At 43.8% G+C, this 17,141-nt stretch overlaps 1 long non-coding RNA gene across 1 annotated transcript in view; it reads right to left on the reverse strand.

Moving 5' to 3' along the window:
- Window positions 1–14,557: 14,557 nt before the first annotated feature.
- LOC112585036 overlaps window positions 14,558–17,141 on the reverse strand; it is a 41,458-nt gene continuing 38,874 nt past the window's right edge. The window contains exon 3 of the long non-coding RNA XR_003109333.3: window positions 14,558–15,567. This is a non-coding gene — a long non-coding RNA (uncharacterized LOC112585036). The remainder of the gene's footprint in view (window positions 15,568–17,141) is intronic.

The raw sequence follows: 17,141 nt of genomic DNA on the forward strand, positions 1-17,141 counted from the left end.
CCTTTCTTTGGGATTGGAATGAAAACTGACCTTTTCCAGTCCTGTGGCCACTGCTGAGTTTTCCAAATTTGCTGGCATATTGAGTGCAGCACTTTCACAGCATCATCTTTCAGGATTTGGAATAGCTCAACTGGAATTCCATCACCGCCACTAGCTTTGTTCGTAGTGATGCTTTCTAAGGCCCACTTGACTTCACATTCCAGGATGTCTGGCTCTAGGTCAGTGAGCACACCATTGTGATTATCTGGGTCGTGAAGATCTTTTTTGTACAGTTCTTCTGTGTATTCTTGCCACCTCTTCTTAATATCTTCTGCTTCTGTTAGGTCCATACCATTTCTGTCCTTTTTCGAGCTCATCTTTCCATGAAATGTTCCCTTGGTATCTCTGATTTTCTTGAAGAGATCCCTAGTCTTTCCCATTCTGTTGTTTTCCTCTATTTCTTTGCATTGATGGCCGAGGAAGGCTTTCTTATCTCTCCTTGCTATTCTTTGGAATTCTGCATTCAGATGTTTATATCTTTCCTTTTCTCCTTTGCTTTTCCCTTCTCTTCTTTCCACAGCTATTTGTTAGGCCTCCCCAGACAGCCATTTTGCTTTTTTGCATTTCTTTTCTATGGGGATGGTCTTGATCCCTGTCTCCTGTACAATGTCACAAACCTCAGTCCATAGTTCATCAGGCACTCTATCTATCAGATCTAGGCCCTTAAATCTATTTCTCACTTCCACTGTATAATCATAAGGGATTTGATTTAGGTCATACCTGAATGGTCTAGTGCTTTTCCCTACTTTCTTCAATTTCAGTCTGAATTTGGCAATAAGGAGTTCATGGTCTGAGCCACAGTCAGCTCCTGGTCTTGTTTTTGCTGACTGTATAGAGCTTCTCCATCTTTGGCTGCAAAGAATATAATCAATCTGATTTTGGTGTTGACCATCTGGTGATGTCCATGTATAGAGTCTTCTCATGTGTTGTTGGAAGAGGGTGTTTGTTATGACCAGTGCATTTTCTTGGCAAAACTCTATTAGTCTTTGCCCTGCTTCATTCCATATTCCAAGGCCAAATTTGCCTGTTACTCCAGGTGTTTCTTGTTCCTAAAATACACCCCTTGGAGTAAATTGGCATATATAGAAAAATCCTTCTTTAACTTTCTTTTCCAGGAAGGGGTGATTTTCCTAACTTTCCCATGGTTTTTATTTACATCTTATCCAGTTATCAGTTCAGTTCAGTTCAGTCGCTCAGTCGTGTCCAACTCTTTGCAAACCCACAGGCTGCAGCACGCCAGGCCTCCTTGTCCATCACCAACTCCCAGAGTTTATTCAAACTCATGTCCATTGAGTCGGTGATGCCATCCAACCATCTCATCCTCTGTCATCCCCTTATCCTCCTGCCTTCAATCTTTCCCAGCATCAGGCTCTTTTCAAATGAGTCAGTTCTTTGCATCAGGTGGCCGAAGTATTGGAGTTTCAGCTTCAACATCAGTCCTTCCAAAGAATATTCAGGACTGATTTCCTTTAGGATTGACTGTTTGGATCTCCTTGCAGTCCAAGGAACTCTCAAGAGTCTTCTCCCACACCACAGTTCAAAAGCATCAATTCTTCAGTGCTCAGCTTTCTTTATAGTCCAACTCTAACATCCATACATGATTACTGGAAAAACCATAGCCTTGACTAGATGGACCTTTGTTGGCAAAGTAATGTCTCTGCTTTTCAATATGCTGTCTAGGTTGGTCATAACTTGTCTTCCAAGGAGCAAGTGTCTCTTAATTTCATGGCTGCAATCACCATCTGCAGTGATTTTGGAGCCCAGAAAAATAAAGTTTCTCATTGTTTCCACTGTTTCCCCATCTCTTTGCCATGAAGTGATGGGACTGGATGCCATGATCTTAGTTTTCTGAATGTGGAGCTTTAAGCCAACTTTTTCACTCTCCTCTTTCACCTTCATCAAGAGCCTCTTTAGTTCTTCACTTTCTGCCATAGGGGTGGTGTCATCTGCATATCTGAAGTTATTGATATTTCTCCCCGCAATCTTTATTCCAGCTTGTGTTTCTTTCAGCCCAGTGTTTCTCATGATGTACTCTGCATAGAAGTTAAATAAGCAGGGTGACAAGGTACAGCCTTGACGTACTCCTTTCCCGGTTTGGAACTAGTCTGTTGTTCCATGTCCAGTTCTAACTGTTGCTTCCTGACCTGCATGTAGATTTCTCAAGAGGCAAGTCAGGTGGTCTGCTATTTCCATCTCTTTGAGAGAGAAAATTCTCTCTCAGAATTTTCCAGTTATCAGACTTCTCCCCAAAAGTGAGTAAGTCATAGGAAGGTGAAGAAAACATCTCAGGAGCTTAACAGAAGAGCCCCAGGTTCTCCCCTGAGAGAAGACCCAGCCAGTGTGAGGAAGCAAAGGGGCAGGAGAGCCGGGCATCTGCTGCTGCTGTCCCAGAAGGAGCTGCCTCCAGGGTCGGTTCCTAAAATTGAATTTAACCTGACTCTCTTGACCAGTTCACCATGCTGTTTTCTTACCTGTTCAGTCTCCTTCCAGAAGTGACAACCAGGAGAGATCATCAGTGTGTTATTTCCTATCTCAGTATGCCTCAGAACATCTGACTCCAATTAAATAACATAGGACACACTTAGCTTGTATGAGTGAGTGCTAAGTCACTTCAGTCATGTCCGACTCTTTGTGACCTTATGGACTGTAGCCCATCAGGCTCCTCTGTCTGTGGGGATTCTCCAAGCCGTACTGCTTAGCTTAGATGACTACAAATGACATTTCGCAGATCAGGCAAGGAATTGGTGCTATCCTGGCATTCATTCTATAATCAAGCCACAAGCACGGGGGTCTTAGTCTCTGCCAGGCACAGCACTGAGAGCTATAAACAGGGTCAGCCATCATTCTCTTCTGTTCTTCTCACTTCACCTTTTTTTTCCCCCTTCCTACTCTCCTGGCCCAGTAACAATAATAGCTAACATTTACTGAACAGGGGGACGTTAAGCATGTGCTGAACAAGTACCTGTGTCATTTTCTTGTCCCCAAACTGTATAAATGCTTACCATCACTTTTGCCATCATCATCATCATGGAGGGGCTTATCAACTTGCCCAAGCAGGTGAAAGAGTTCAGATCTGAATCCAGGTAGTCTGATAGGATGCTTACACACTAACATCACTTTATATTTCCCCACCCATTGACCTTAACTTTGTTCAGCATGCTGAATCATGAGAAAAAGAGAGTTCTTTAATTATTCAATAAGATATAATAGGTTGGTTAAAAGCAGCAAGATTCATTGTGATAAGCTAGAAGGAAATAAACTGAATTGCAGTATGAAAAATATAAGTTAGTTATGAAGAAGGACTTCTTAAAGGTAAGGCGTATTTTAAATTGTCATCCCATTATCTTTTGGATTTAGAATAAGTTATGAGGAACAGAACATTTATACCTACATTTTCAGAGTTGTTTGGGTAGTCATTCCTAAAGCAGAAAATAGATTACTTATGTAGCAGCTTTCCAGAGACATTAAATTATTGGTAAATGAAATCCTGGTTTTAGCTGTTCCAGGCTTGCTCCTTCCACAGGACATGCAGGGAAGTAGTCCCTTGACCCACGAGTCCACCACCCTTTCCTTTTAATCTCCTTGCTTTATGTCAAGTGACAATTCTTAAAGGATGGAATGACTTTCCCTACGTGTCAGCTTGCAGGTCAGTAGGTAATGACTATCTTTTGCTGAACCAGGAAGGGCTGGCAAGTCAAAGAAGGCCAGGATCCACTTCCCACCCCTGCCATGGACTGAAGAAAAGAGTGCCTGCCAGTCATCAGGGTCTCAGCTGCCTCCTTCAGACGGTATAGAGGGTAGACATGTGCAATTGATGCTGACCTGAGTTGGGGGCCTGCAGCAAGAGGCTGATTAAGTGTAGACAGAAGAGCTTCAGAAGTTGAGTTGGAAACCCCCAAAGTCACAGATTAACTATGTCACCTTGGATAAATTATTCAAGCTTTCCAAGTTTGGATATTCACATCTGCAAAGGAAGGCAGGCAATGAAAGTGCCTATTTTTATTGTTTATAAAATAATCTTCCTTGTTTGACTTTTAATCATAATCTGAATTCACGTTCTCTCTCTCTATGTGTGTGTTTGTGTGTGTGTGTGTGTGTGGTGGTGGTGGTTCAGTTGCTAAGTCATGTCTGACTTGCAAACTATGGACTATATAGCCCGCCAGGATTCTCTGTCCATGGGATTCTCCAGGCAAGAACACTGGAGTGGGTTCCCAAGCCCTCCTTCAGGGGATCTTCCTGATCTCTTATGTCTCCTGCATTGGCAGGCAGTTTCTTTACTACTAATGCCACCTGGGAAGCCCTTCATGGATCCTGCTATCATTTAAATCCTATATTGTCTAAGAAACTTTCCCCAAATATCCAAGGGTTATCTCCTTTAACCCTTAAAATCACATAAGATTCTTTGTAATTCACTCTAACCTTTTCCCCAGTCTCATCTCCTTCTACCCACTTCTTAATTTGAGCTTCAGAATGCCAAATTATTCATAGTTCCAGAAATCATCATATTGTTTTGTGTGTCTGTTTTTCTGAAACAGATTTTTTTGTCTAAAATACCTGTCCTCTGGGTGGACTCCTACTCATCCTTCAAAATCCTATGGGCATGTCACTTCTTCTAAGTATTCCCTAATAACCTCACTGACCCACAAGAATTCATAAACCATATTTCTGCATTAATTCAACAACTGAATTGTTTGCTATTTTTGCCTTTTTTCATATGATAATATAAACCACTTCTTCATGTATAGCAAGATAAAAACTGCTTGTGGATAGGAAATATGCAGTGTGTATTTTGTGTGACTAGTGCCTGGCATGTAGTAAGATAGTGCTCAAAAGCATTTGAAGGGCTGAATTACATATTTTGCATTTGGTAATGTGTTTTTCTTATTCTGTTGTTATGCCTATCCATCTCGACTTCCCAACAGGTTATAAGCACTGTGGAAGCAGAAGGCACCTGGATTATTCTGTGTCTCCTATAGGCCTGGGAATTTACTAGGTTATTAATTGTCAGATGGGATAACGCATAGAGAATGGATTTGCCACAAGAAGCGAGTGAATCTCACTAGCTCACAGTTATGAGGCTGGCAATGACCCTTCCAAACACACAGGAAAAGGACCTGGGGCTGACCCTACTCTTGTCCTCCAAAGGGAGCCTGGAGTCTTATTTATAAGGTAGAACTCATGTCTCACAGCTGGAACAGGAACAGAAAGAAAACCCAACTGCTGACGCTGAATTCAATTGTTCAAAACCTCTCCCTAGTTCCTTCCCAAAGACCATCGGGTAGCCTGATATGAAAAGGTATTTTACCTTAAGCAATTACACATATTTTGGAAGTGCTAATAGTTCTGTAGTGAAAAGAAAAAAAAAAAAAAATGAAGGCATAAGGGGAAAAAGGAGAAACAAAGAAAAGAAAAGAGAGTGAGAGAGAAAGGAGCTGGTTTGAAGGGATTTTATCTAATTTCATTTTAATTAGATCCTTTTTCTAACTGAGTTTCTAATTTTTCAATTAGCAATTAGCAGCTGCAACTCATTCTGAGCATCACGAGGTGCCAAAGACACTAATTACACCACAGGAGTAGGAGGCTGGAAATGAGAAATAAAATTATCCATGAATGTTATTAGAAGAAAGGAATGATTACTCCCTGTAATAATATACTGATGTGAGCCTAATTAGATTGAAGGATTCAGAGGGAAAAAATGAGATTTAAAAAGTGGATTCCACTTAGATGCCTTGAGGTCATAATTTTGCTATAAATATTGCTTTAGAACATCTCACTTGGAAACAGGTTTGTAAGCCTGATGCTGTTTTGTCAGGTTGTTTGGCAATGACCCACATCCCCGATAAACAACAACCCAAAACATCAATGGCTTCTGAAATGCCGGTACTCTTCCTGTAAAACGCGTGTCTGAGATTTCAAAAATAAACACTCAAGCACATGAACATACATCAACAGAGCAATGAAAAGAACACCCAGGCACTGGTAGATACCAAAGCAGCGATGCCCATCTTTGGCACTGCAAACTGGGGGTGGAGTTTTGAGCCATGAAGTGGAAATTTGTATGGGTATAGTTTCTAATGTGCTGGTACAATTACTTTCCTTCCTTCCATGACAGTGTCGAGCTTGCCACTGTCTTTCAGGGAAGACACAGCAAGCCCATGTCTGCTCCGTATCTATAAGCTGCTGGTGTGAAAAACACTTGAGTCAAGAGGCGCATAGGTTTCTATTAACAAAGCAGCCACCCAGACCATTCGTATTCTCAGAGAAGAGCTAATTTTCTGGCTCTGGACACAGAGAATCAAACTGTGGTATTGATCCTCAAGAGTGACTCCTAATTAGCTGCAGAGTAATCTCCCAGACGCCCTGAGGCCAGAGGGGCTGACCATGGCTTTAAAGGACTCCAACAGAGTCGCATCCCTTTCTGCCTTAAGTGCCACACTGGTGATTGAATGCATCTCAGCAAACATTCTTAGAGTCTCTGTGGCCAGAAGCTTGCTTCCTCACAGAAGGAGATAATACTGACCCCCTCTGTCTTCCTGTCCTTGGAAGAAAGGAAAGATGCTTTGGAACGGAAGCAGGAAATTCCATGGCCAAGTTAAAGCTACACACCCACCTCATCTTCCAGTAAACTTCCTGAAAATCTTGCCTCCATTCTCTCATCTCTTCTGAAACCCTTCATAGAGCACCCTAATACACCTGGCTTTTCCTCTTTTCTAATGATTTCAAAATGCTTTGACTGCTCTCCTAAGCTCTAGTCTGGTGATTTTCACCAGTTAAGTGGCAGGGTTTAGCTGTAGGTCTCACATCAGCACCTTAAAATCAACATTGGAAGGATCTATCACATTTATTCCCTTTTCCATCCCCTCCCTAAAGTGCCCCTTAATGGCATTCTCGATTTTATCAACAGCTTGGCCATCCTCCCAGGAACTCAGAGTTCAATTCTTGAAGTAATCTCTGATTTCTCCCTGTATCCTCATATCCCCAGCTCCTCCCATGGCATTGCCATCAGCCCTGTGAGTTCTGCCCCAGTAATTCCTCTTTTTTCATACCCAATGCCATGGTGTAGGCATCTCTAATTTCTTACCATAAATTTCTAAATGAGCTCCCCTCGGACAAATGCCTTCTGCTCTGCACTCCCAGCTTCATCTTTCTGCAAAGCTGCCTGCACCCTGTTTTTCCCCGCCTGAACTACTCAGAGGCTGTTCTGGCTTTGGCAAAAAGCAGCAGCTCCTAAGCCTCTAATGTTCTTGTTCCAGCCCACACTTTGGATGTAATGTTTTCCTCTTCTGTTTCAATATTCTGTGCTACGGCCAAACTAATGTATGGGTTTGGTGTATTCCTTGTTCTGTATCCTTTAATTGTTATCCCTCGTATCTATTTCCAGAAAGTCAAATCCTACTTATTCTGCAAGATCTAGCTCAAAATAGTGATAATATTCTTAATCCTCCTTTGCATATATGTAGGTCTTTGAATTTTCAAAGCATGTCCAAGTCCATATGGTTTATTTAAGCCTCACAGCAGCTCCCAGGGAGGCAAGAAGAGAAGGCGTTAGTAATCCTTCTACAGAGGAGGAAACTGAGACACAGTCAGGGTAAGTGAGTTGCCCAGGAATCAATGGTGGACCCGAGGCTGAGCCACTGATTTTTCTCCTGATGTGTTTCCCTTTGAGGACTGACGATGCTCAGAGTGCGCTTGCTGTTGCTTTCCAATCACTGGGATGGAGGCTTGCAGAAAAACAATTGCCCTCCTGTTGGAAACTGGAAAAATTGATGAGCTCCTGTTCCTTGGCCCGTCTATCTGTCTTTATATAGCTCACCACATTTGCTGCTAATTATATTTCTCTTTGTAATCTGAGCTCTCCAGTTAAGTAATGTAATTGATCACTCCTGAAAAATATCACTAATTCCAAAATGGCCCAGAAGTATTTTGTCACGCTGTTCTCCTTTTCCTTTCTCCACCCCCGGTGTTAGAATTATTAAGATGTCCCGTGCATCAGAGGAAAAACAGGATTAAGGGCCTAAAGGTGTAGCTTCTGCATGTGTCAGAGGAGAGAAGGAGCTGGCAACAAATGTGATACTTTTTTAAGACAGAAAAGTAAAAAAACTGATTTAAAATACAAGGAAACAAAAAGAGAAACCTTCCTTAATCTGAAGCTTCTAAAGGAATATAGCATCTGCAAAGAAGAGAAAGTGGGGGGCAGCCCTTAGTCTGTGTCTAGTCACTGTCTTGGAGTCTCTGTTATTGCCCAGAGGTGGTGACAGAGCTGTGGATGAGCATAAAGGTGGGATGAGGGTGAAGCCTGCTGACTTGGAAGGGGAGATGGTTTGCCTTGGAATTTCCCACCACCCCCAATATATACTGGTCAAGCTACTATTCCCTTTTCTCTCATTTAGAAAGGCAAAGCCAAAGAACTACCGCCAGCTTGCATGGAGGGGCACGTTGTGGGAAGGCGTGATTGACAGCACCTCCCTGGGCTGGTTGGAATGCAGAGCAGGGCTGGAGGCATCTGTGTGGTGCTTCTAAGTCACCTCCCCCCGCCCCATTCACTTTTGAGCAGAAAGTTGGATAAAGTAGAAAGGAGAGAACCAAGAATGACAGGTCTCAGAACCTCTCTGCTCTCAGACTTCCCTCCCTCTTCTTCCCTTAGAGTCTCAGTTTTACCTTCAACTCCCTCTTCTGGATCTTAATGTCTTGTTTTTACTTAGACAAAGCTTTTCAATCCATATGGGTTATTTGGTCTAAGTGAGGAGTAGGGAATTAGACCCAAATCAGCAATAAAGATAGAACACAGACAGAAGGTCAAGAGATGTCATGTATTGACTACCTACTATGTCAGACACTATGCTAGAGACCTATCTTACAAAGCACACAGTAGGATCACAATCAATCCCATTGCCATAACTGATGAAATTGAAGCTCAAACTGACTAAGCGTCTCACCCAAGTGCCCAGAGCTAATAAACTATAGACCTAGAATTCTGACCCAGGGTTGACTGACAACAAAGCGTACACCTTTCCACTGGACTCCTCTGCCCCCACTGACCTGCAGAGTGTCCCCTTGTCTGATTTCCAGAGTCATGGAGAGAGCATAGCTATAGGGTCAACCAGATCTGCAGCGAATCCTGACTCTACCATTTACATGCTTGTAGAAGAATAATTTTAATCTTAAATAACTATTTTAAGAACTAAATTAGATAAAACAGCTCTCCAGGGCATTCCCTGGGAAAGATAAAAGAACCACTTTTACGAGTACCCTGTCCCACCCCCATTCTTCCACCTGCTATGAGAAAGGCAGACTCACACAATGGAAAGAACGTAAAACGTTACGTTAAAAAAAAAAAAAAGAAAGAAAATTAGGTTTGAATTCCAGTTACACCACCCAGGAGCTGTGTGACCTGATGCAGGTCACGACCTCTCTGAACATTCATTTCGTCTCTAAAACGAACATTCTGACGTTGCACATCCTTCCAGGCTCTCACGTGAGTCATATCAAAGGTAGTAATAGGCATGGAAATACTTTATAAATATAAAGCATATAATGAATATTTTAAAGATTGTATAAATATTTCACTTACACATAGATTGTATGCATCTATGTGTATGTTTATATAATGCATGCATACATATGTATTGTGTGTGTGTGTGTGTGTGTGTGTGTATTATGTGTGTGCTGCATAACATGCTTAGGAGAACGTAAACATCCTCCTTCTCCACACGGGACTCTTTTTCAGCCTCATCTGTCTTTATCCAGGTAGGAAAGTGCCCTGGAAGCCTCGAGTCAGATCAAGGGATGGCCACCAGTTAATGGGAAGAAACGACTAAAGGGCACTTGGCAGCGCGCTGGTTTCTGAGCAGGGCTGCAGCGGAGGACGGCTTTAATCTCCCCGAGTGGTGGGCAGCCGGGATATGCAGTGAGAGAAGCTCTCTGACGTAGAACTTGCCGTGTGATCTTCCCAGCATGAAAAGTTCAGCCAGAACACAAGCCGGAATGGCTTGTCCATCAAGACCTGGACAGAGCACGTGGCAGGCACAACCGGGCGGGGGCTGCCAGGCCCCGGTCATCCTCCTGCTGTGCGCTTATGCTTCTGTTCCACGAGCCGAAATTTGGAGAGCCTGAAACATTCCAGAAAGACCTTTTCAGTTGCTGACCTGAGACAGAGTCCCCAAAGTGGGGGTGAGGAGGAGCAGCCTCTGCTCTGAGACTCACTGGATCCCATAGCCCCTCACCACCTCCCTCTCCTCTTCCTCCCCTTCTTCTCCCTCCTCCTCCCCCTCCTCCCCCTCCACCTGCCTCGCATCCTTCTCCTCCTCTCCCTCCTCCCACTCCTCTTCTTCTCCCTCCTCCCGCTCCTCCTCCCTCGCATCCTTCTCCTTCTCTGCCTCCTCCCACTCCTCTTCTGATTGTCAGTCACCTGAGAGGAGGGGTCTTGGTCCCACCCACATAGCGGCCAGGGATGGACCTGCAAGGCTGAAAGATGAGGAGGGCAGGAGACCAAAGCCTCTCCGGTCTCATCAGTCTCCCAGGCCCTGGTACCAAGTAGACGGCATAGCTCACCAGGCTTGTGACAATGCTAGGGGCCTGGAGCTGGGGTGGCAGCTGTCCACGGCAGGCCAGACTTTTGAACATCTCGGCAGAGCCTTTCTTGTCTCACAGCCCCCTCCCTGAAGCTCACACCCCTTTGTCTCCAGCTGGTTCTTGGCCCCTAACTGTTCTCATCTGTGATTTTATTTCCCCTGAATAGGGGGAGTTACTCAGAGCTGGGCTCTTGGCCAGCTGGTCTGGCCCCATCTTTCTTCTCCCTGGGCTGTTCGCTCCTCTTCGAGAGGGTTCTCGCTGGGTCGGCCTTCCCTCTCTCCATCTGGCACTGCACGCCCGGCTGCGTGGGGCCTGCAGGACTGGGGCTGACCATGCAGGGCAGCCAGCAAGCAGCAAAGCCTTTATAGCAGTGATCTGGGAATCCAGGCTGTCTACACTGTTTCCCTGCCAGTCTGTGTCAGAGAGACAAAACACCTAAAGAGGTTTAAAACATTCAAGAGAAGAAAAAGCAAATGCGTAGCCTCAGAGAGCTTTGTCCAGACAGCACTTTTGCTAGCAATAAATCTGCTTTAAAAATGTATAAGGAAAAAAAAAAAAACAATTTAAAAACTGGGCAAATCGCTTTGGTGGAAACCCATTTCTCCCACGCTCAGCTATTTCCCTGCATCAGCTCTTCAGCCTCGCAGAGAGAGCTGCCAGCATGCAAGACAGCAGTGCAAATGAAACTCAACCCAAGCCCCAGCCCTGGTCTGCTGCTGGGCCCAGAGTGCTGTGGGCCTGGGGTCCAGCTGGTTGGCTGCTGCAGCCGGAAGAGCCCACTGGGTTTCCAGTTTTGTGCTGATCCTTGCAAGTGTGCTTCAGTTGGAAAAAAAAAATTAGACCTATTCATCTTTGTGTCGAAGCCCCCGGGGAGGCTGTGGCAGATGAGCCCTAAGTGTCTCATCTTCCCTGATCCTAAGGATATCAGCAGGTCCCTGAAAGGGTCCAGAGTGATCTCAGCCAGGCGGCCAGGAAATGACTGCTTACCAGTCAGAAACAGAGCCTGGTATCTATTCTCTGGGGCTGGATGGATAGAGGTTAAATGAATCTGCTTCAGAAATATCCATCCATTACCCATCGGGTGTGCATCTCTAGCTGTGTAATTGTGGGGCTTCAGGTCCTTACAAAATAAAAAGGACAGCTAATGGGAGATGCTTGTCACACATCTCTGAATGCAGAGCCCCGTACTAACTTCTCAGGACCAGGCTCCTCACTCATCTGCTGTATTCATGTACATCTGTGATTATTTGAAACACACCCTGGGCCCACACAGTATTTTGCAACACTCCAAGAAGACCAGGCAAGTTTCCAGAGCATGGTCAAGATCCAAGCCACCCCTTGTACCACTCAAAAATCCCTCAGAAATCAGGGTCTGCCACCTTCTCTCGGAGGTTCTTGCTGATGGCTTTGGGAGTTTGAGTCTCAGTAACCACACTCTGCCCTCGTCTGATCCCAAGGGCACAGCCACGTAGTGACCGGGAGGTGAATGCATGACCCCAAGGAGAGTAATTATGTCATAACCAATAAATAAGCAATCAATTGAACAATTAGTGCTTACCCCTTTGGAATTTGCATCTCACCTTAGGACAGTCTTGCTCTGCGACCCCATCGATACATTGATATGTTATAAATAAGTGGTTTTACTGGAAGTGAGATGCAAGCTATCTTGAAACTAACTGAACGTGACCAGAATACACCATCCCCTACCTCCCAGGAAATCATTCGAGTTCTGATGCAAGGTGATGCTGGAGTCCCAAACTCCATCATGATCCTCAGCAGCAGTAAGGAACACTGACCCAGTGATGGGCTAAGTAATGTTCCTATTGGTGACTCTAAGCAAGGAAAAGGAATAAGGAAGGAGTGGCTCAGATGGTAAGAATCTACCTGCAATGCAGGAGACCCGGGTTCAATCCTTGGGTCAGGAAGATCTCCAGGAGAGTGGAATCCATTCTCGTATCCTTGCCTGGAAAATTCCATGGGCAGAGGAGCCTGGCAGGCTGCAGTCCATGGGGTCACAAAGAGTCGGACATGACAGAGTGACTAAGGAAGGGGAGAAGGCAATAAAAGAAGAAAAGATATAAGCCATCATCCGGGAAACTGGGATGATGGAAGGTGGGGTGGTAGGGGGAAAAAGTAGCAAGAGACAGAGAGAGGGTACATGACAGGCGCAGCAGAGGGCCGTTCACTGAGTGAGGTGGTCTCTCTCTGCGGCATTTTTTTCTCCACTTAATTCGGTACAAACAGATTGAGCACCAATTATAGGCAAGGCTCCCTAGAAATCCTCATGGATGAGATATATAGAGATGAACGAGATATATGTTTTCTGCTCTCAACTTGCATACAGTTCAATTGGGGCTAAATTACAGGCACAAATACCAATATTACAAGTTGGACATTACTAAGTTGACCGTAGGGGTATACGCTGGTTTCAAAGAAGAAGAGATTTTTTTTGCTGGGGGTGGTGAATGTCATAGAGCAGCTGGAATTTGAACATCATCTAAGGCAAATGGATGCCCTCTTTCCTGGCATGATGGAATTTTTTTCTTTCCAGGGGTTCATGGAAAAAAGATACAATTCTTCATCTCAAAGGAAACAGTGGTGCAAAATGATAAATTGGTTGATGATGCAAAACTGCTTCTAGATATTTCTAGGTGTAAAGTTTGGCCACGCGATGCAGCCACAGTCATGAGTCTCACTCATTCTGACTTTGTCTTCTACGTTGATTTCTGGTCCCCTCCCCAACTCTCCAAAGCACTTAAGGCATCTCCTGAAAGAGGCATCATTTGCATCCCTGGCTGCAAGAAAGCCTCTTGGGAGCCTGTTAAAATACAGATGAATCCACCCCCACCTCAACTAACTGGATCAGGACCATAAGGGGTCATTCGGAATTTCTCTATTTATGGCAGAATCCCCAAATAATCTAAGGAACAGTTATATCTGTAACTCACAAGACGAACGCTCATGGTGAAGTTTCTTCTACCCGTTAGGCTGAGATCAATGAAATTTCCTGATTGTGATGTAGATATACTGTGACGCCTTCCTTCTGAATAGCAGCAAGCAATGACGACAGAGAGTGTTGTACTTGCTAATTTCTTTTGGTGGTTGTTTTCTTGAAGTCTCAGATCTGCTTGAGGATGAGTTAGGGATGTGGCAGGATGGTGTGGCAGTTAGACCCCAAGATCTCTTTATCCAGCCTGGCCACAAGCCACCTATGACCTGGTTGAATCTCAGCATACCAGGACACCCGATTACTCTGTACCAGCTCCATACACTCTGGGCTGACGAGGCTCAAGTGAAAGGTTCTTGAAAGTAAGAGCACAAAAATCTTCTTTCCTGTACAAGGAACTCTCTCTCCCCAGAATGCTATTTCTTTCCAAGAAACACAAATTAACCAGCTGCCACTAATGACCTCCAGACCAACACAAACCCACTTCCCCTTGAAATTAACCTTCTATTCTGAATCTAAACAATGTCTAATTAGCCCCAAGCACGGGTGAGCTAACTAGAAGAGAAGGATCCATGGAATTAAAATAAGGCCTAGCTTTACTGATGAAAAAAAAAAGAAAAAGAAATAGCAAAAAGCCATCCTCCAATTACCTGCCTGCTAACCTCCACCCCTGGTTTTTTATCCTGCATCCTCATCTGTCTTCCTTCTACAAATCTTGTAAAGGAGTCTTCTTTTCAGACAAATATTTTTCCCATCGCATTTGACACTGAGAAGGCAGGAAAAATATTGCCCATCACGATAAATATCAGTATAATATTCCAATTTTCCAGCATTTGACAACAATCAAGGGAAGAGTAATGTGTTCCCTCTGTGACTAAATCATTTAGGGACCAAGGTATTCTGTCTCATTCTCATTAGGAAAAAAAAAAATATTCCAATAATCTCATTATCCCAGTGTGAATAACAGTAAAAAAGCACCAAGACTAATGACTTCTTCTGCACTTGCCTCCGCTGAGCCCAGCCAGGCTGTGCTTTTATGGGACATGTCTTGGTAATGGGGTCTTTTTTAGCAGCAACCCCAAAGCATCTGGTGCTCTGAGAATCATGTCTAACTGGTCCTGCTTTGTCTGCAGCCACGGATACACACACCCCTAGGCTCCAAAGACTCTTTTTATGTATTATTATTATTATTTTTTTAAAAACCAACTCCAGTGGCAAAAGAATGTGTCATGGCGTGTTAAACTTTATGGAAATTCTTCTGGAGAATAACATCATTTCACGGTGCATTACTCTGAAATGACCTAGTACTTGAACAATTAATTTTTAAGGTGTAGCATTGACTTCCCCTTGCTGTATTTAACCCGCATCTGAAATTGTCAACAAAGCCAAGGGTTGGACAATGAGTTGTGAGAAGGCAGGAGCCTGAAAATTATTCCCTGTCTACTGTGTTTTCTTTTATCAGACATAAGGCTCCTCTCTTTGGTTCAAAATGAAAGGAGAAAGGAGCCGTTACTCTAATTAGGGGCACCTTGCAATTAGCACAGCTTGGTAGGAAAACAGCACAGTTCAGGAGATATAATCGCCACTGCTTACTATGACAATTTTCCTGTGTTACCTTGGACAAACTTCTTTTCCTCTCTGGGCCTAAAGGTGGGGAAAGCAGAGATTTTGCTTGTTAGTTACCTAAAAAGTCTCCAGTGGTAAGTAAATAAATGTATATGTCCTCTGACCGCCTTGGAATAAAAGATCAGAATTTCTCCTATTGTTTTTTTTTTTTTTTTTTTTTTTTCGCTCTCCTTTCTACACTTTATTTTGGCTTCTATCAAATTACTTTCCTCACCTCCCCCCACACCCCCTTGCCCCTCCACATATGCACAGAGAAGCAGAGAATTGGTATCTAACAGCATCTTCTTAGGACTCACATGAGACGATTTAAATTCATAGGAAAAAGCCAGGGTGTGGTACAGTTGGAAGAAATCTTATAAAACTTCCATCTGAGGTTCTTCACTCTGGGGAAAAATAAAACATTCAGAGAGGAAAGATTTTTTTTTTCCTAAGATTACACATTTTATTGGTTTATTGGTAAAGCCACCAACTCCCAGTCTAACACTTGGCCCCCCAAACCAAAATAATGACACAAGTTTTGTTTCCTGTTATACCAAGCCCAGAGTTCATGAAGGCAGTCCTGCACTTACACACACAGGCATCAGACTGAAAGGGTTCTAGAGTTTGTGGAAGGAATTACAAACCACTGAGGCCAACCTGGTGGGTGGGTGACTGGACATCTTGTTTAGCCCGAGATTGAGGGGGTGTTTGAGACATGGGCTCAAAACCAGGAGGGTCCCAGGCAAACCAAGGTGGGTTGGTCACCCAAGCTCATTGCCAAATGACGCTGACATTTATTCTCCATCCCTCAGTATTCTAACTTGAAAACCTTCAACAGTAGGACACTTGGGACATTCTCATTTAGTAAATTCCATTGCAGGAACTTTAGGCTGTAACTATGTGTCTGCATTCTGCCCTGTAGGGTTCCACTGAACAAGAGAATGGATCTTTAGACAACTGCCCACAGTCATTCAAATAAGAGTCTTGCCTCCCAGAATCTAAGACAATAAAATCAAAAGCTATTTGGACACAGCAAAGCTTCCCAGGCATGATTTTCCTCTCTGCCAAGCTTTGTTTGATGAGAACAACCTCTTGTCTCATCATACTGAAAGCATGGCCTCCCCGGCTGCTCATAGCCAGCATTATTAAGTGACCGAGAGCAGGATTTTTTTCTTTGTTTTGCTTTTTATTTATCTGAGATTTCAGTGTCTCAGATCCTATTTGGAGACAGTCTTCCTTTTCAGGGCTGATGATCAGGTTGTCAGAGGAGACAGATTTCTGAGGCCAACAGAAAAACCAGACTCTGTGGCATTTTGTAAGATGTTTCTAGGACCAGATGACTTTCCAGACATGTGTATCCAACAGGGCAACAACCCCTCCCGATGAAGATGATTTTCTTTAGTACTGTGATCAGATGGGTGGGTGGCTGCTGCAACCTCACCACTTATTTCCTCGGAAACTGTCTTGACTGGCCATTAGTTCTGTTCAGGGGATTGGTAATTACTTTCTTCCCATAGGACAATGGCCATTTGGGTGATTTTCCGGGGCATGAAGGCAGATAGCTGAGTCCACAAAAGGAAAAAAAAAAAAAAAAAGGTTGCAAAAATTTTGGTGGAGCTTTCTCCTCTCCCAATCTTCAACTTTTCCTCCCACTCTCCTCACACGTGCAGGCTGAGCAGCTACCCTTCAGCTGCCCTTAAACATCCCCCTCTCTGATTAGGCACCTTCTTTCTCCTAAATGCCACACGCTCCCATAATCACACCCCAAAAGCTTTTTAATTAAAAGGGGGGGGGGAGATTTTCACAGTTTGTGATTCTGAGAAGTGCCCAAAATAAAGCATTTAATTATCTGATTAAAGAAATTCATACTAAGGTGAGAATATGAAGTTTAACTCTTATAAGGGTTTTGTCTTAAACAGGAAGCTCATTAACCATAAAGTAAGTCCCTAATGGATGTCCAAAATGCACGGGAAAGAAA

The sequence above is a fragment of the Bubalus bubalis genome, chromosome 5 (assembly GCF_019923935.1).
Source record: "Bubalus bubalis isolate 160015118507 breed Murrah chromosome 5, NDDB_SH_1, whole genome shotgun sequence".
NCBI classification, from domain to species: Eukaryota; Metazoa; Chordata; class Mammalia; order Artiodactyla; family Bovidae; genus Bubalus; species Bubalus bubalis.